Raw genomic sequence first — 20,747 nt, 5'->3', positions numbered from 1 at the left:
ACATTAACGGATGCTCAACATGACTCATCATCAGGGAATTGCAAAAATCAAAACCACAATGAGATGCCTCATACCTGTCAGAATGGCTAAAATAAAAAGCATAAGAAACAAGTGTTGGCAAGGATATGGATAAAAAGGATCATTCTTGCACTGTTGGTGGGAATGCAAACTGACGCAGCTACTGTAGAAAATAGCATGAAGTTTTCCAAAAAATTAAAAATAGAACTACCATATGATCCAGAAATTCCACTACTACTGGGTATTTACCCAAAGAATATAAAACATTAATTAGAAAAGATATTTGCACCTCTATGTTTACTGCAGCATTACTTACCATAGCCAAATTATGGAAGCAGCCCAAGTATCATCAATAGATGAATGGATATAGAAGATGTGTGTATGTGTGTGTGTGTGTATGTGTGTGTGTGTGTGTGTGTGTGTGTGTGTGTGTATCATCAATTTGTTCCCTGTAGTTAAAAGTCTGTTTCTTGGTTTTCCTCTCTTTTTTTCCCCTACGATTGTTTGTTTTGTGTCTTAAATTCCACATATGAGTGAAATTATATAGTATTGGTCTTTCTCTGACTTATTTCACTTAGCATAACACTCTCAAGCTCCATCCACATTGTTAACTACAGAGAACAAACGGATGGTTACCAGAGGGGAGGTGGGTGGAGGGATGGGTGAAATAGGTGAAGGGGATGAAGAGCACACTTAGGATGAGCACTGAGTAATGTATGGAATTGTTGGACCACTATATTGTATACCTGAAACTAATGTAACACTGTATGTTAACTATACTGGACTAAAATTTTAAAAAAGATTTGGAAAGCAAATTAAAAAAATGAAACGAGGGTGCTTGGGTGGCTCAGTCAGTTAAGTGTCTGACTTCAGTTCAGGTCATGATCTCACAGCTCCTGAGTTCGAGCCCTGTGTCGGGCTCTGTGCTGAGAGCTCAGAGCCTTGAGCCTGCTTCAGATTCTGTGTCTCCCTCTCTCCCTGCCTCTCCCCTGCTCACGCTGTGTCTCTCTCTCAAAAGTAAACATTAAAAAAATGAAATTGATAGCCACAAACTAAGAGAAAATATTCAAAATAAAAAATAAGAAAATATCCAAATACCTGACAAAACTCCTGTATCAAGAATATAAAAGGAACACTTGCAACTAAATAATAAGACTAGCAACCAATAAAAATAAAGATACCTGTTATATTGATTCCAAAATTGATCACATGACCAGCTATTAGCCTAGCAGGACTTCTGACTGTTTGATATTGTCTAAAGGGAAAAGTATGCAATTTCAGGAATATTGCTGGATTTATTTCATTCAAACTTTCACACAGTGTGAAACAAATTAAAAAACAGAGAGCAGGTACTTCTGCAAGTTTACAGACCAGGTTGTAAGACCTATTTTGAGCCTGCTCCACTAATAATGCCTGACCTGTAAATGTCTACATATAAGAGAGTAAAGTGAGAAAAGGGAAAGGAAAAAAAGTATACTATGTGGCTCCACTTCCAAAAAAGTTGTAGAAATGTAAGCACCAAATATTAATTTGACCACAGTTTTGATATAACTCTATTGAGAGTGATAAATTGAAAAGCAACTCTTCTGGAAACTAGGATGTTAGACAGAAATTGAGAATTAACTCATAAATTATATTTTATAAAATGTGCACTGATTCACAGAACTGTACCAAACCAAACTATGATATTCTTTATAGACTCTCACAATTAGCACCAGTTTATTCAGACTCCTACACATAAGGCCACAAATAAACTGAGGCAAGGGTAACTCCACATAGTCTCATGTTTTCTAAAACCACTAATGTTCCACCTGCCCCTTAATTTACAAAGTCTGACCAATCCCTGCTAAGACCACCGCAAATTTTGTAACACCCCTTAAGACTCCCTTTGAAACTCACCTTTGCTCTCCATGATGTAGGGTCTTCTTTGTTGCAGAAAATAATAAATTTAACTTGCTTTCATCTGTGTTCCTAATGGTCTCTGGTTTATGTTGAAAGCAGAATGGGAAGACAAGAAGATAGTGTGTGGTGCTAGATCCTCATCCTCCCCAGCTGGAAGTGAATAGACAATGCATAAAATTTATAAATCAAGAAGCAACAATAAAAACATGTTATTTAGACATAAGTAGGAGTGTCTGAGTAGCTCAGTCAGTTGAGTGCCCGACTCCTGCTTTTGGCTTAGGTCATGTTCCCGGGTTTGTGGGGTTGAGCCTGGCATCAGGCTCTGGGCTGAGCATGGAGCCTACTTGAGATTCTTTCTCTCCCTCTGCCCCTCTCCCTTGCACGGGCATGCTCTCTCTCTCTAAAATAAACAAACAAACAAAAAACAAATAAAATAAAATAAAATTTAGACATAAGGAGACAGGTATCAAAACAATCAGCTAAGGAAACTAAAAAGTAGTTGCCTCAGGGAATGAGTTAGAAGATGATTATTTTGTTTAAAATCTTGAACAGTCTAGGTGGCTCAGTCAGTTAAGTGGCCAACTCTTGATTTCAGCTCAGGTCACGATCTCATGGTTCCTGGGATCAAGCCCTGCCTAGGATTCCCGCACTGATGGCGTGGAGCCAGCTTGGGATCCTCTCTCTCCCCTCTCTCTCTGCTTCTGTCCCCCACTCATGCTCTCTCTCTCTCAAAATAAATAAATAAACATTTTTAAAAAATCTTGAGGTACCATTTCATCGTTAAGCATATATTACTTTGATAATAATGAAATTATATTGAAAATAATAAATTAAATATACATTTCAGAACAAAATAGGAAAACAAAGCCATTTATATTTCTTGCTTACCTGAATTTATATTCACTCAACAAATATTTCTTTATTGAATACCACTATATCCCAGACACAAGTATAGGTACTAAGTATCAGCAAAGGAAAAAAAAGACAAAAAACATCCCTGCCCTAAAAAAGTTCAGATAGATGAGGAAAGTGGGCCCTGCTCATCTCCCAAAAGGTAAAACAGTTCTAGATCACATAGCTGGCAAATGGCTAAGCCAGGATTTGAAATAAGGTCATCTGATTCTAGACCCTACTGATTTTAATTTTAATTATAGACAGATTGGGACAGGGACAGGAAATTTCCAAAATGAATCTAGGGCATCTTATTAGTGCCAAAATGTAAGAAAGTACTCAAACAAACAAAAAAAAAAAAAAAAAAAAAAAAGGACTCCAATAAAAAGTGTATGTCAAAAAAACACAGTAGTCAATTGCAAGAGATCACAATGGCCAAAGCTATAATAATTTGAGCAACAAAATAAGGAAGTATTGGATTATAGCCCAAAGTATAAACCAAATATCCATGAGTCCATACTGACTTAGATAAATGATAAATACATATGTAAGTCATGTATACATACATATATACATACATATGAGAGAATAAACAAATATCCCATGCAGCATTCCAAATAATATATGACCAGTACTCATTAAAACTCTCAAGGTCATTAAAAACAAGGAAAATCTAAGAAACTTTCCCAGTCCAGAGGAACTTAAGGAGACATGACAACTAAATGCAATGTAGTATTCTAGATGAGATTCTCAAACTGAGAAAGGACATTAGGTAAAAACTAAGGGAATCTGAATAAAGTCTGAGCTTTAGTTATTAATAGCATTCAACATTAGTTCATTAATTGTAACACACATACCACACTTCTGCAAGATGTTAATAATAGGGGAAACTGGGCTCAGGGTACATGGGAACGCTCTGTAATATCTTTGCCATTTTTCTGTAAATCTAAACCTATTTCTTAAAATGAGGTTTATTTTTAAAAGATTTGAACAAGTGAAAAATATCTGCACAGCTTGGCAATTTGGCAATTAGGATCTGTTCTGTTCTTCAAAAATAACAACATAGACCCTAGCTGGCTAAATCTCCTTATCATGTACTCTATGAAACAAGCTGTTTAAAGCCAAGGTTATGAATTCCAAATGAATATTCTAGAAAAAGTGTATTAAAATAAAATATACCTTAATATCAAAAGTAGTTCTCTCTAGGGCATGATCACAGATGACCTTTTTGTTGTTGTTTTCTGTGTTTTCCAAGTTATCTGCAATAAGCATGTATTACACATATAATTTCAGAAAGGAGCATAATGCTACTAAAAGAAAAGAAAGGTGCTTTTAGTAAAATTTGCAATTAAATAACTGCAGAGGCACCTTCTTTAGGGGAAGGAAAAGGAAGAACATTATTCTATAAATACTATATGCCAGTCCCTGGGCTGGGCACTTAACATATATTATCTCATTTAGGTGTGTAAAATAAAGATGTCCTTGAATTGAATCACATTTGGAGAGTATTTTATGTTTATTAAGCCATTATAAGTTTTAAACAAAAATGCAAAGGCATGCTTTTTAGAATTCTGGTCATGCCTTTTTTTTGCTCCGATGCTGAAAGCACAATTAGTTACCCACCACCTAACATGTCATCTACATTTTTTTCTTGTCACATATTTTTATTTGATCCACTTCTGAAGAGAAGCCAATACACCATGTCATGCCTATATATGAATCTCTTTAAACTAATTTTATGCTTCATTGTGAAATAATTGATTTGTGATTCACAGGACATTAATTAACTCATAAGCCTTTAATAGTAAGTAAATAATGAAGTTTAGAAAATGATGGCATGTAATTGAGTCTAAAGGGACTCTTTTCCACACTTTGTTTTTGTTTTGCTTTTTATATTATATCAAATAAAGATGGACAAATTTTTAATCACATTGATCACAGATGTTAAGATCACAAATTTTATTATATGTCAATATTTTTACATAGGGCCCATTTTCTATAAAAGCCTATCTCAGGACCATTTCCTTTGAAAGCCTAACTCAAAATCAAAACTATAATCAATAACCAATTCCTATTATTCTTGCAAGTGATTGCTGAAAATGGATGCTCAGTAAACCTGTAAATTTGTAGATTTGTAGATGGTTTTCTCTAAAGATTTCCAACAAATATAGAAAAAAAACCTGTTTTTTCCCCTGACACCTCTTTCTAGAGGTGACTTCTAAATTCCATCAAGTGACAATACTGTAATTATTGAGTACTGGCTTAGCATTTTATCATATAGTCTGATTTAATCCCTACAATAATTTGTGGTATAGGTACTATTAGCCCCAATTTAAAGAAGTCTGTGTGAAGTCACACAGCAGTAAGTAGAAGAGTTATGTCTCAAATCTGTGTTATATCTGATTCCAAAGCCCAAAGTTTTAATCACCCTGCTGTACTATTTCTTAGCATTGGTGCCTCTATTTGAGACTGAGCTTCAGCTCCCCACTTCCTCAGCTCCCCCTGGGAAGTTGACCTTACCCTAGTTCTATGCCACCCTATCCAAACCACCCTCATCTCTCACCTAGACTACTACAGAAGCCTCCTTGCTGAGATCCATGGTCTCCCTAATCCTTTCTCTGTGTCCTTTTCCTCCATCCCTCAGCCTCAATCCATTCTCTACACTGTAACCACAATGATTTTTCTCAAACCATGAGGCCTACAAGCCATTAACTGTTTGCTGTGTGAATCTCCACCTTCATCTTGTACAATGCTATCCCTCACTCTCTGTGCTCCTGCCATAGTCTAGTCTTCTTTACATATGAATATGTACCATAGTCCCTCCTGCCACAGGACTATTGCATATGCTGTTCCCTCTCCCTGGACCATTCTTTGCCTAGTTAACTCCTACTCACCTTTCACATAACTACTCATGATAACACCAACAGAAAGCATTCCTTGACCTCCATATCAAGACATAACTCCTCCTGTTATACACTCCAGCAACATGCATCTCTGTTCCATTACATGATATCATTACAATGTTATGTTTGCTTTTGTGATTACCTGATTAAGGCCTTATCTAAGCCACTATGCCCTACTATGCACCAGATTTTAAGCTCAGCGAAGACAAAGACTCTGTTTGCTTTTGCTCCCTATTATGATTTTGCACACAGCAAGGTTTCAACAAATGCCTATAACTGAATAACTATTCCCACTCTATACCACTATCATCATCCACATAGGAACTACTATCCTTCTCCAAGAGGAAGAATGTCCTCTGCCCCTCCATAAGGTCTAAGGCAGGAGTAAAAATTAGACAAAGAGGGGAGATAAATACAAACAGTAGTGGCTGCAGAATAAACCTCCTGGGATCCATGGACAAGAATTTCAACAGCTACTTTAAATTCTAGGTATTAGTTTCATATGCATATTTCCAGCCACCAGAATTTCTCAGAGGCATTTCAAGTTTAACACGCTCCAAACTGAACTATTTTGATTTCTCCTCTAAATCCATTCCTCCCTAGTTTTCCCCACCTCAATAAATGGCATCACGTTGTATCCAATTCCCAGGCCAAAAACCTAAGAATCATGCCTGATTTGCCTTTTTATCATATACCCTACATTTAAATTCAAATTTGCCCTCTGTTCAAAGCCCTCCAATGGCTCCTTTTGTACTTAAATAAAATCCAAAATCTTTATTTGACCTTAACACTTTTCATAATATGGCCCCTCATCATCTCTTCGACCTTGTTTCCTCTTTTGCTCCCTTCCTCATAGCAGTTCAGCATCATGGGCTTCTTTACCAATGTTCTTGGAAGGTGCACATGACCACTTCAGAATCTTTGTACTTGCTTCCCTGTGCCTCAAAGGGTCTTACCTCAGATATTTACTCAGTTCATACTCCCTACTACTTTCAGGGCACACTGTTCACGTTTCCCTTACTGAAAGTTCTTCCCTCATCACCATATCTACATAGCCCTCATTGGTGTTCTAAGCTCTGTATCTCTTTCCCTTTTATAAATAGCACGTATCACTACTGTATTAAATTATATATTTATTTATGTATTTATTCATCTACACCTCTACTGCTATATTTTAAACTCCTCAAGGGTTATCTGTCCTGTTAAGTATCTAGGAGCTAAATAATTATCCCATGAATGAATGAACATTATTGTCAAAGCCCAACTCTTTTGCATTATTTAACAGTTTGAATTTTTTATGTCAGAGTAGACTTGGAATAGGAAATAAATGAACTATTTAATAACTAATGTTAAAAAAAGATAGCAATGCAAAATGTAATCTTTTAATGATTAGCTAAGAATGATTACAAATCTGTACAAAAGAGTTGTAAAAAATTAATTAAAGCTTATTGTTGTGGTTTCTTAATTGGTTTAGGAAACTTTGAGATCAGATGAATTATTTCCTTTATTGTTTCCCTTTAGCCTTCCTCTGCAAAGTCTGTCATTAATGGCTAATCATGACAATCATATGGCAATAATATTATGTGTCAATGCAAAGATTATATAATGTATAAGAAAAAAGACAACAATGTTAAAGGCAGTAAATTTGTTAAGTGATTCACCCTGTGATTACTCAGTAAGTAAAAGCATAAGAGATATGGACAGAAGCTCACTATTAATTTTTTTCTTTATGTTACACTAACATTACATTACAAATTACAAATTTCTGATTCAAGCAAAAAAGAAAGATGACAGGCAAATTAACACTATATTTTCTGTTTTAGATGATGGATACTTCACCCTAAAGTTTTCAGCATGCTAGAGGAAAGCTGAGAGAGCTCAAAAGGACCAATTTATTTCAACAGGTCAGAAAAGCAAAGAATCAGTCCGGACACTCCTCTTCCCGGTACTCAGTGCCACCTTCCCCCACTATTCAATGCATCATCGAGCCCTAACTATTAATATGTCTCAAAGTTGTCAGTTTAACGCTTTAGGTAGCCACTGCCCTAATCCTCTTACTCGGGTTATAAAATAGTTTCTTGCAGCATCTGGGTGGCTCAGTTGGTTAAATGTCCAACTCTTGATTTTGGTTCAGTCATCATCTCACACGTTCATGAGATCGAGCCCCGCATCCAGCTCTGCACTGACAGCATGGAGCCTGACTGAGATTCTCTCTCTCCCTCTCTCTCTGCCCCTCCCCTGCTTGCTCATGGGTGTGCAAGTGCACGCACGCACACACACACACACACGTTCTCTCTCTCAAAACAAATAAAACAGGGTTTTTTTTTAAGTTTCCTGAAATGTTACTCCACATTCATCTGTTTTCCTTCAGCTCCATTCTCCAGTTTACAGCAGAGGATATTCTAAGACACAAATCCAGTAATGTCCTTCTATTCCTTAAAAACATACAGTGGCCTCTTCTTGCTTTTAGAAGAATTCTGGTCCTTAATGAGGCCTAAAGGCCACATGTGTTCTGGCCTCTGCCTAACTCCCCAACCTCATTAGGAACCACTTTTGCCTTTACTCTTTCCACTTGAGCCACACCATTTTCCTGTTTGATCCTTCAAGATGCCAAATGCCTTTTTGTCTCAGAGCCCCCCTCTGTAGGCATCATTATGATTTCAGATCAAGGCCATTCCCTGAAGGGAAGTCTCCCAGTCCCTCCAGACTAGGAGAGACTCTTCAGTTACAAGTCCTCATAGGTGTTCTCTGACCTTTTCCACTACAACACATGCCATAATTACACATTTATTTATTTACTATTTCTCTTCTACATTATACCCTGTACGCCTCCTAAAAGCCGGAACCACAGTAGTGGCACTTGCTATTATATCCCAACACCTAACATGTAATCTAGTATACAGAAGTTCAGTAAATATTCCATGATAACTGCATGAGATGAGAAGAGACAGCCAAATGTTGGCATAAGGAATCTGTGCTACATTTAAGAGCATTTTCCCAGCATCAATTAACATTGGAATGGGATCCCAAAAAAGGTTGAAGAATCATCCTCTATGGAGACTCTTAAAAAAACAGTATGTATCAGCCTAGAGGTGCACTATACAATATGGTAGCCACTAGCCAAATGTGGCTATTGAGTTCTTGAAGTATGAGAAAAGTCCTAAATTTTTATATTGACTACATGTTGAAATACTATTTTGGATGTATTAGGTTAAATAAAATATATTGCTAAACTTAATTTTGCCTCTTTATTTTTAACTTTTTTAATGTAACTACTAGGAAATTTAAAATATATGAATCTCACATTATATTTCTGCTAGACCACAGTGGTCTATGCATTTCAGGCTAAACTTAATTTTGCCTCTTTATTTTTAACTTTTTTAATGTAACTACTAGGAAATTTAAAATATATGAATCTCACATTATATTTCTGCTAGACCACAGTGGTCTATGCATTTCAGGACAATACTACCTGAAGATAGGCATGACATAGTGAGACAAACCATGGACAAGGATCTGAATACTGCAAAAAGTCCTGAAGAATCTTCTTGTGTTAGCAGTGTGTTTCTGTCTCCCAATATCATCCCATCCCACTTGGCTGTGCCTGTGCTACTTCACCACACACCCAAATATTTGTTCAATACATGGACCCACTTGGTTAAACAAAGTGAACTTCTAAGTTCCTCCTTATGCCTTTCGGTAATTTAAAGTCTAACATAAAGTTTGCAAAGTTCAGCTTTATCACTTTACTGAATTCCAAATGGCCGGTTTGTTGACAGAGGGCTTGGGACAAAGTGTGGCATGATATGTCATTTCTAGCCAAGGTAACTAGGAACTAAATATTACAAGCAGTAGCTCTATGTAGAACTGCAGATTCACAGTTTTACGAATTCTCTACATACCTCTGAAAGCTTCACCCCTCAGAGTTTTCTTTTTGTTCCTCTAGCAGTTTGCCCATGTCCTTTTCACATGCTGTCTTCCTCTTAAGATCCTGAGGCAAGTGAATGGATTTATCTTGGTATCCCTAATATCTAGCCTAGCACAGTGCCTGATACAAAGTAAGCACTCAATAAATCTTTTCTAGAATGTGTTGAGTGAATGTACTTTCCCTTACTCTGATCACTCCTTGACTCTAACCTAAGCACTGACTGTAGATAAAATTTATAGGCTTGTACTTAATGAACCATCACCCAGAGATTGTTTTAGGACCATTTTATGAGTATGTGTTTTAAGTGACTAAATCAAAGACAGAGTATTGAACCTCTTGAAAATGCTTAGGGCTATGCTTTAAGCATTTCACATGTTCAGTATACACTAACTGGCTAACAAATTATAATCATTAGATCAAATACTATTCCCACAAAAAGGTGAAGGACCAGACCACAATTTCTCTTAGCACACTCCACTTCATGATCAACAGGCTATGCTTAGGTATACAATTAGTATTGACACAACTTAGTGAGTGTACCTCTAACACGTAAGCTACAACCACCAAAATATGAAGTCCAGGTGATTCCTTTTGAACATAAACTCTTCATAACATAAAGATGACTGAAAAAATACATCAAGAATGTGTACTGAATAATTTATCTTAGGCAATTAGGTCTAGGTGAGTAGAGCCACAAAGTAGTTGTGGGTACATGACAGACTAATACATACAAGCTTCATGTTGGACCAGCTGCAACCAAGACCTTGCTTCTGCACAAGGACATTAAGAGGCACAGCAGCATGCCTGTTGACTGCCAGAAATCAACATGAGGAGACAGATAACCATGGTACCTGGCAGCCTGAGAAATTCGCTGTTTCAGCAAAAGCATCAGGCGGGTTAACCAGGTGAAGGACAATGCAACAAATATCATCCACAGTTCTAGAAATTTTTGCTAATAGGAGCCCAGTCCAAGTATACTCTTGGGCTGAGTCCAACATCTGAGTGAAATGTGAACATTAACCACTCAGGTATAAGTAAATTGGAAATTCAGTTTTGGGGATTTCAGTTGAGTGATTCTCATCAAGAAGTCACAACCTCAAGGCAGAAGAGATTTTGCTTTATAGCAGGTTTTTCTTCTACACTGATAGCCCAAGCAGAAATACTAGATCACAAGATTGTTTTTAATGGTTAAAGTGTATGTGTGCATGTATGTATGCGTGTGTACTTCTCCAAGTTTTGTAAACCTGAACAACCAACATTTATACATATAAATGGCTAACCTGGCATACAGCCAGGCCATTACTACTTTTATCCTTGGTGGCCATCGACTGCCTTAGCAATGATCTAGAGAAAATGTGTATGGAGAAATTGCAATCCCATTTCAGTAATTGATAGATAGTGAGTCCCAGGCTTTGTGGCAGTCATAACCTCTAGCCATTCCATTTTTCCATAAACAAAGGAATAATCAATTGATGTGGATTCAACTAGGGGCATGAACATTATCTTTGCCAACATATTCTCTTCTTGCTAAGAACTGCAACTTGCCATTTTGCAAGCAATCAGTGTAGCAAAGAGATCTCATAAAACTCATAAAAAGCTATTTAACCCATTATGTGAATGAGATGCTACAGAAGAAAAAGAAATGATAGGTAATAGGGAAGGGGAAGGAAGGAAAATATGGGATTTTCCAGAGCAATGATAATATATGGGAAAATTCAAAGGGGAATTATAAAATAATTTCGGCTACATTATGAATTAGGATATTGGATTGTCTAAGAACCCAACTACCATTTGTAATGACGTTTCCATGGGGAATGTCTCTAAAATGATTTTCTGAAATGAAATCTCCTTTATATCACTTTTTGCCTAGAAAAAGATTTAAATGAAGAGCAGTAAAAAGTAGTTATGGTTAATAAAAAATCAAAAGAATTCATTTATTCTGCCCTACTTATTGGAGTTACAGGAAAGTAAACAAAGCATTTGTATGCTAACTTTAACCAGATGTAGGGGTACCATAAAATACAAAGGAGGGGCCTGGAGGTAGAGAGGTGGTCAAAGAAGGCATGTAAGGGGGATGATTTGAGAGACTTGAAAGAATGTAAAGGGCAGGTAAGAGTATTCTTGGCATAATAAAAAAAATAAAAAACAAAAAATTACTTCTGGAAGCAAGAGAAATAATAAAGTCAAGGAAGACTCCCAGATTTCTGGTTTTAGCTCCAAAGAAATAGTGGTACCACTCCCCAAGAGAGGGAAAAAAGAGAGTTACAGAATGAGGAGAAAAATGTAGAGCTTAATTTGGGATGTGAATAGAAAAGTACCTAAGGAACATACAAGTGGTGGTATCTAGGAATCAGGTAGACATCCAGAGCTCAGGCTTATGAGACTTTTAGGCTGGAAACACAGATTTTTAAGCCATGGGGAGAGTAATTAAGGGCTTTGGAGAGAACAAATCCCCCTCTCCAAGAGTGTGCTGGTGTATGAAGGGGTAATCTCAAAGGATAGGTAACAAAAGAAGAATGGCCAGAATGGTTGGAGTAAAAAATAAAGATGCCACTGAAGCAAAATAAAAAGAAGAATTTTGAGGAGGAAAGAATGATCAACAAGGACGATCAACTAATATGAAGACTGATAAAAATCTGTTGGATTGAATTATATGGGGCCATTGGCATTCGGTAAGAACAGTAGAGTGGAATGGTGCAGGAGGACAATAGTTGAATTGTGGTGGACTAAGATGTAGAGTCAGGTAAGTAGACAATTCTCAAAGAGTGTGCCTATCCAGATGCAAATAAAGATACGGATGTACTGGGAGGGCAACGTGGGCTTGAGGGAGGGAAGGCTTTTATTTCATTTTGCTTTGTTTACATAGTCAAGTAAAGGAGTCAGCAAGAGAAAGGAAGAATTTAACGATATGAATGAGAAAAAAAAATCAAGAAACTGAGAGAGTTATAAAGGAGGGAAAGACTGGGACTCAGAGCCCACATGGAAGGAATTAGCCTTAAATAGGAAGAGATCTATATCCTTCATGGGAGGAACAAAAGGAAAGGAGAGAAATATAAAAGTAGGATAGGTAAGATAATAAGTTTGTTGCCTGGAGTTGGGGGTGTTCTCTCTGATGATTTCTATTGTCTTTGTGCAGCAAGAAATGAGCTCATCAGCTGAGAAGAGGTGGGAGTAAAAAGCTGTAGAGTGACAGCTTTAAGCAGAGTGCAGAGTGGGAGAGAGCGAATTCTATATACCTAGAAGGCTTGCCAAACTCAACCAAAAGCATAACAAGGTTCTTGGGTTTTGCCAGCAACTGGTTGAAGGACTGGCTCATGGGCTGTGAAGTTTATAGTTTATGGACTGGGGAAAAAGAGAAATGAAGAGATTTGAGGTTTCTATGAGAAGAAAGAATAATTGTTGGGGGAAGAGATTGAGAGACGTGGAAAATTAGATGTTGAAAATTAATATTGCTAAAGTAGAGCAATTCCAGGTAATAGGAAGAATCAGGGCATGGGAACTGTTGTACGTGGTTGAAGTTGAGTGGAGATAAAGATCATGAGAGTTGATAAAGTCACAGAAATGAGATGTTGTTTAAGTTGGGTAAGTTGTTGGATAAGTTGTTCACATAGGCATGGAAGCCACTCAGAACAATGGTACAAATTGCAACAAAAAACAATGAACAGATTGTCTTTAATTAATAAATAGAAAAGCTGTGATAAATACCAAAATTGAAGTACTTAAAAAATTAAAAAAAAACAATTAAGAAGGGTAGAGGAAGGTCATGCAAAACAATCTTAAAAATTTCCAATGGCCAAAGCTTTTTGAGCAATAAAACAATTGGTTTGGATTATAGCATAAAAATAAAATAAACAACCATGAATTATACTGATATAAATAAGTGATTAAATAAATAAATAGGGGGGAAGTGACAAATTTTCCATACAGAATAATTCTAAATTCTAAATGTAGAAGGAATGAGGAAAATTGAAAATTACCACAGAAATATTTGTTTTAGGCAAGATCCACAGATGAATGCTAAAAGTAGCCACCAAACATTAAGGATAAACAGGATATTCACATAGCCTTGAACTATCTTCCCAATATATTTATTAATTACTGTGGTGATTTTAACATATATCTAAACATTTTTCAATATTTCTCCCTCTAGGAAGTGGAGCTTAATTCTCCTCCCCTTATGTGTGAGCTAGATTTAGTGACTCCTGTCTAACCCAAGAGTCTGAAAAGGCGAAAAAAAATGATTAACTTTACAGTGGAGAAACCTGGGAGACACTACTTTAACCAAGGGATCAAGGTTTATAGCACCAGTCCTAAGTCATATTGACATCATGCACCCCCTAATATGATGTGATGGGAAGGATACTTAACTTCTGCAGCAGTCTTCCTCCAAATCCTAACCCCAGTCTAATCAATTGAAAACATGTCACAATGAGGGACAAATTGAGGGACATTCTAAAAACATCTAGTCAGTAATCTTCAAAAGTGTCAAAGTCATGAAAAATAAGGAAAGGCTATAAAACAAGGAAAGATAGATTGGAGAAGCCTAAAGAGACATAACAACCAAGAGCAACGTGGCACTGGACTGGATCTTGAAACAGAGGACATGTGTAAAAACTGGTGAAATCCAATTAAAGCCTGTCATTTAGTTGATAATGTTGAACCAATGCTAATTTCCTTGTTTCGATAAGAGGCTAACATTAGGGAAGTGGGCTGAAGGGTATATGGGAATTCTGTATACTTCTTTAGAACTCTTGTAAATAGGAATTCATTTAAAATAAAAAATTTAAAAGAAAAGCTTTAATGAAGAAGAATGGGTAGCAAGGAGACCACTGTATTATCTAATAAAAGATAGGGGATATAATGAGTGTGGAAGATGGATGGCATGAGGCTCACTGGAGCAGGAGGTTTTACAGAAAGATGAAGGAATGTTTTGAGACATCATTAATGGAGTGAAAAATAGAGGCCAGCTTATCAACTCTGCATTAGAACACAATGTTTATTTGACTAGACGCTATTGCTATGTCTGGAGGTCAAAGAAGAATTGAAAAGTATTCACTGCATTGGGTAATTATTTGGTCCAAGTATTATATGGACCACTGGTCCTGATGAGAAAGGCCATCATCCTTGAAATCTATCAATATCAATCAGCTCCCTTCCATTATCCATGGCAAATCCATGATATTTCCAGTTTCAAAGTTTGCAGCCCCCATGAACAAAGTTTTATAAGTGATTTGAGGAATGCCACAATCCCAAGTTGTTTTGCATAGTAACAATGGCATATCTGGAACCTAGTGAATGATCAAGTTCCCTGCTCATATTTGCAGCTTTCCTCACCTTTGACTGCCTCTTATCAAGGGGAGAGTTTTTCTACAAAGTGCTCTAAACATTAGGTCAAACTAGCAAAAAAATTAACAAGGAAAGGAATTTTTAAAAATCAAAACTAATGTTTGTTCAGTGCCTGTCAAGAGTTCAAGCTAGTAACTGATACTTTTACATAAATGATCTCATTTAGGAATAATTCAGAAAATGTGAATAAAAATATGTAAAATGAAACACTGATAAATACTATTCACTGTACTAATTGGAAAAATCAATAACATACACTACTTTAAGTTTAAGATTAAGGAAAAACATGGATCAAAAAGATGGGAAGGAAAAGGGTTTAAAGTACTCACAGGTGGACTCTTCCACTATAGCCTTAGCTGTCTTTTAATCCAACCTACAGTTTATCTATCGTGTGTAAGTACCAGCCCACAACCACGGCAAAGTCACAGCTGCAAACAGAGCAATGCAACAAAGGAGACTCACCAAGGCATACAGAGTAAACACCGCCCATCACAACCAGCAAAACAACTCAACTCTGCATTCATATTCATCACAAAATTCCAGAAAGAAAAAAATAAGAACTCCCAAATTTTCAAAAGGGTTCCACTTAATAGATCAGTCTAACAAATACAACTAGAATTAAAATATAATGATAATAGATAAATGAAAGATAGATGATAGGTTAGGTAGACACATATAGACAGACAGGTAGATGAAACAATGATAAATGTGTTCTAGGAACCAGATCTGAAAATTCAGTTAATAATGTCCAATAGGTTAGAAAATGAAAAAAGACATTTTCTAAGATGAACAATATCTGAATGCTTTTATAAACAATAAACAACTGCAATAAAACAACATTATCATTTTTTCAGTGCTTAACTTCTGAGAAGCTTAAAGTGCTTTATGTGTAATGTCAGTCCTACTCTCAGAGAATTAAGTGGGAATCAGCATCATGAATAAATAAACTGATCCACTCAAAAGCACACAGCAAAAATGACTGGGCCAAATAAAATCCTAGAAAAGTGTTGTATGCAGTACAGAAGAGTTACAGTGGAAACCTGGAAAGGCACACAGAAATTGTCCTAAAAGACATTAAAAACAAACAAACTTTTTTTTTTCAGTAATAAAAAAAAATCATACACTGGAAACAAGAGGAAATGAAGAATTTGAACAGATGGGGGACTTGTAGGCTTATTTTAGGTGGTTCCTAACTAATAACAGATACTTTGATGAACTATCACATTCAGGTTTCCCTAGGAATTTTCTCTAACTGAAATGAATGTAGTGTTCTCACACAACTCAAAATTTCAGCCAAATTTAATACATACACTAGGCCATATAATTTACTGGGTTAGGGAACATATAATATCTACCTTTTAAATGAATTCTATTGATAAAAAAAATTCAGATACTTTTATTCAGTTTTGACACTATAGTAACTAGGATTTGAAAAAATATTTTTATTGAAATATATATAGAGAGAGTACACATATCTTTTTTTTAATTTTTTAAATAGATTTTATTTTTAGAGCAGTTTTATTTTCACAGAAATATTGAGAAGAAAGTAAAGAGATTTCCCATATTCTCCCTGCCCCCCCCCCCACATGCATAGACCTCTTTGCCATTAACATCCCCCACAAGAATGGTACATTTGTTGCAACTGATGAACCTACATTGACATATTATTATCACCCAAAGCCCATAGTTTACATTAGGGTTCACTCTTAGTGAGTGAACATTCCATAGATTTGGACAAATGTATAATGACATGTATCCATCATTATAGTATCCTACAGAATATTTTCATTGCCCTAGAAATACTCTGCACTCCATCTCCCTACCTTTAACTCGAAACCACTGACCTTTTTACTGACTCCATAGTTTTGTCTTTTCTAAAATGTCATATAGTTGGAATCACATAGTATGTAGCTTTTTCAGATTGGCTTCTCTCAGTAATATGCAGTTATGGTTCCTCCATATCTTTCCATGGCTTCATAGCTCATTTATTTTTAGCACTGAATAATATCCCATTATCTGGATGTACCACATTTTATCCATTCAGCTACTGAAGGACATCTTGGTTACTTCTAAATTTTGACAATTATGAATAAAGTTTCTATAAACATGCATTTGCAGGTTTTTACATGGACATGTTTCCAACCCCTCTGGAAAAAATAGCAAGGAATAGGAGTACAGGATTATATGGTAAGAGTATATTTAGTTTTGTGAGAAATTACCAAACTGTCTTTGAAAGTAGCTATACCATTCTGTATTCCCACCAACAGTGAATGAGAGTTCCTGTTGCTCCATATCCTCTCCAGCATTTGGTATGGTCAGTGTTCTGGATTCTGACCACTCTGACAGGTGGTAGGTAGTAGTATCTCATTGCTGTTTTAGTCTGCGTTTTGCTGAGGGCATATGATGTGGGCCATATTTTCATATGCTTATCTGCTATTTGTATATCTTCTTTAATGAGGTCTTTGTCAAGGTCTTTGGCTCATTTGTTAATCAGGTGTTTGTTTTCTTATTGTTGAGTTTTAAAAATTCCTTTTATATTATGGATAACAGTCCTTTATCAGATGAATCTTTTGAAAGTAATTTTTCCAGTCTGGGTCCTGTTTTCTCATTCTCTTGACAGTGTCTTTTGTAGAGCGGACTTAAAATTTTAATGAAGTCCAGCTTATCAAGTCTAAAAAGTACAAAGCCATCAAACGTTTCTTCTATGTTTTCTTCTAGGGGTCTTATATTCAGGAATGTTCTCCAGTTTGAGCTAATTTTTGTGAGGGGTGTAAGGTATGTGTCTGGATTTACCTTTTTGCATGTGATTATCCAGTTGTTAAAAAGACTATCTTTGCTCTGTTGTATTGTGTTTGCTTCTTTATCAAGACAAGTTGACTATATTTATGTGTCTTAAGTATAAGGAGTAACAAATTTTCACAAACTGAATATACCAAAATAACTATATTTTAAATATTATGAGAACATCTAACTAAAGAAATACTCCTCAGTCTTCCATATACGTGTTCAAATATTATCAAAAACATTTGCTGACAAGGCTGTCTGGGTGGCTCAGTCAGTTAAGCACCCAACTTTGGCTCAGGTCATGATCTCATGGTTTGTGAGTTTGAGCCCCACATTGGGCTCATTGCTGTCAGTGCAGAGTCCCCTCTGAAAACTCTGTCCCCCTCTCTCTCTCTGCACCTCAGCACATGCGTGCATGCTCTCTCTCTCTCTCTCTCAAAAATAAATAAAAACATTTTAAAAATTTGCTGGCATTTTCAGAAATATGTAAACATTTTATCTCCTGAATTTCTTCTTTCACTTATCAATTTTAAGAAGTCAGACTCAAAGTAAGAAAATGAAATTATCTCATAATCTGAAAACTTGACACTGAACATATTCCTCATCCTACTTCTTTAGGAACCCCACTCAATTCCAGGTTGAGACCTGCTAATACACAAATGAAGTGACATAGTTTTATTTCACATTTCATGTCCTTTTTAAAGTCGCCTCAGACACTAATGATGATTCCAAGAGTGTGGACTCTGAGTTCTGTTCATAAGGAAGAACTATGATGGAGTGATGATCCTGAGGTTTCTTCCACATTCCTTGTAGCTGCAACAGAGACAGGGTTGGCCAAGCTTGGGACTAGGGTAGAGTGGAATGAAAGTTAGCTCAAGAGTAGCTGTTGAAACTCTCAAATTCTTCTTGAAGGGGTAGAGTCTTAAGATCTAGGGAAACCGAGAGGGATTTCCAAACTATCTTAATGATGCCCCAGTGTCAGCAAATATGACCTCAACTCACATACTTCCTCATACCCATAACCCTATACAAGTTGTTTATTCCACCCCAGACTAGATTAAGCAAAATGAGAATTGCTCACATTACTGAAAAATCCAAGGGTATATCTGACTTTATAGGCTTGGTTGGACCCAGGGGCACAAAACCATCCAAATCTGTCCCACAGTGGTCTCAAGTGACTTCTTAGAGGTCCTAAAGATACATCTTTCTTCATTCATGTCTAGTAGAAAAAAGACTTCTTGCCCCGCCCCCCCACCAGCATTCCCACCCAACCGAGTATTCACTGTGTCTCACTGGCTCCAATCTGATCACCTGACCTCTAAACAAATCATTTTAACCAGGAAATATGATATGCTAATTGACTCAGACCTAGGTACATGCTTAACCCAAGTGGCATTGAAACAACACTACCCCATGGGCTGAAAGAAAACTGGGGATATAGTTATCAGGAAAAGGCAAAAGAAGTACTGTGAAGCAACCTTCAAAGAACGTACTTTGACAACCTTCATCAGTAACTCCGTCAAGCACTAAGAATTAGAGAAGCTGACTGATCAACCAGTAACAACTTCCACACCAAACAACTAGCCCCACGTCAGTCTCACCCTCTTCTCACTAAGGCGGAAGTCTTTCTCAACACTGTCCAAAACACATCTTTAAGTAAAAGGAAGAAAAGGAAGCTTGAGTTGTTTGTAATGTTTTGGCTGGATAGATTAATTAATCTGTGAAATAAGAGCTGGACATGATTAATACATAAAGCACTAACCCCTGTGATTTCAAAAAGGGCACCCATGGAACTCAGAGCTCTGATCTTGAAAAAATTTGGTTGCTCACTGAAAAGCTTTCATTGTGGCATAAATAGAAATAAAAAGAGAACTCATACAGAGGTAAAGACTCAAGAAAAGTAATACAACACAGCACATCCAGTAACATTGTTTATATTAAGATAAATCTGCTGGCTAATGCTGCCTGAGCTAGGTGTGGAGGCCTAATGAGCTCAGGCAGCCACCCAAAAGGACCCACCCAGAGACCTCAACAATAGCTAGAGTAGCAAAAGCTCAGCAGGGATTTTCTTTAAAGGGTAAATAGAAAACGGTGGGGCCAGGGGCTAATCATATGGTTGCATAAAATGCTAGCTTTTCCTTAGCACATATTCAGAAAGCACTAAGCAAGTTTTCAACAATGCACACTGAATGTGCAGTGTTATAAATTAATGGGTAATCACAATAATATGCATATGCACAGTGATAGCATGTAATAGCAATGGGGTTAAATTTCCTTCACTGTGGAACTCTCTCTGAAATTCCTTATCTATTAGATCAGCAGAGACAGTATTATTTTATTATATGTATTGAATGAATAGATGCAGGCATGCATGAAGTAAACTAACTAGTGATTGAACTTAGGAAGTTTTCACACGGGGTTAATTTTCTGTTACGAACTTATGTGTGCAAGAGTTGGAGTGTTTGTTCATTCTTACAAAATAGATTTTTCCCTATAAGCTAATTTCAGATTATGCTACCATGCCATTTTTTAGTATGGCTATAATGCCTCTATCAGAGCTATTCTAGTCTCTGCAGGGTCTTCGGACAAGTTAGAGGTATCTCTTAAGGAAAGATGCAGTTCCTTGGGCATGTGACTAGTGAAAAGAGGGAGCCCTTGTATAAAGAAAAGGTGCCCCATGGAAGACTTGGGAAACTGGTGGGGAACTGGGCTGGATTTCTACCCTCACTACCTCATCTTTGTTTAAAGCGTAAGTGGCACAACTTTAACTCAGCCTAAAGCAGAATGATCATAAAGAAAGAAGTAAAAATCATACCTTTCTTGCTTTTCTGTTTTATAAAGTCATTTCTCTCAGGCCAGATTCTATTAATAAATTATATAATCAATAGTTGTAAAAAGTACCTAATAGAATGTATTTAAATGTTAAAAACTTCAAATTTCCCTCAAATTGTTTTCAACCTAATCCTTCCTATCAA

General features: G+C 36.5%; 1 long non-coding RNA gene across 1 annotated transcript in view; it reads right to left on the bottom strand.

The window, feature by feature from the left end:
- Positions 1-1,197: 1,197 nt before the first annotated feature.
- The window catches only part of LOC109279077 (uncharacterized), a 58,847-nt gene continuing 39,297 nt past the window's right edge, over positions 1,198-20,747 (bottom strand). Inside the window, exons 3-5 of the long non-coding RNA XR_002086007.2 lie at positions 3,991-4,070; positions 1,918-2,070; positions 1,198-1,273 (exon numbers count right to left, since the gene is read on the bottom strand). This is a non-coding gene — a long non-coding RNA (uncharacterized LOC109279077). The remainder of the gene's footprint in view (positions 1,274-1,917; positions 2,071-3,990; positions 4,071-20,747) is intronic.

The sequence above is a fragment of the Panthera pardus genome, unplaced genomic scaffold (genome assembly GCF_024362965.1).
Source record: "Panthera pardus isolate Hobbes unplaced genomic scaffold, ASM2436296v1 HiC_scaffold_8, whole genome shotgun sequence".
NCBI classification, from domain to species: domain Eukaryota; kingdom Metazoa; phylum Chordata; class Mammalia; order Carnivora; family Felidae; genus Panthera; species Panthera pardus.
This window is presented reverse-complemented; position numbering and strand designations above follow the sequence as displayed.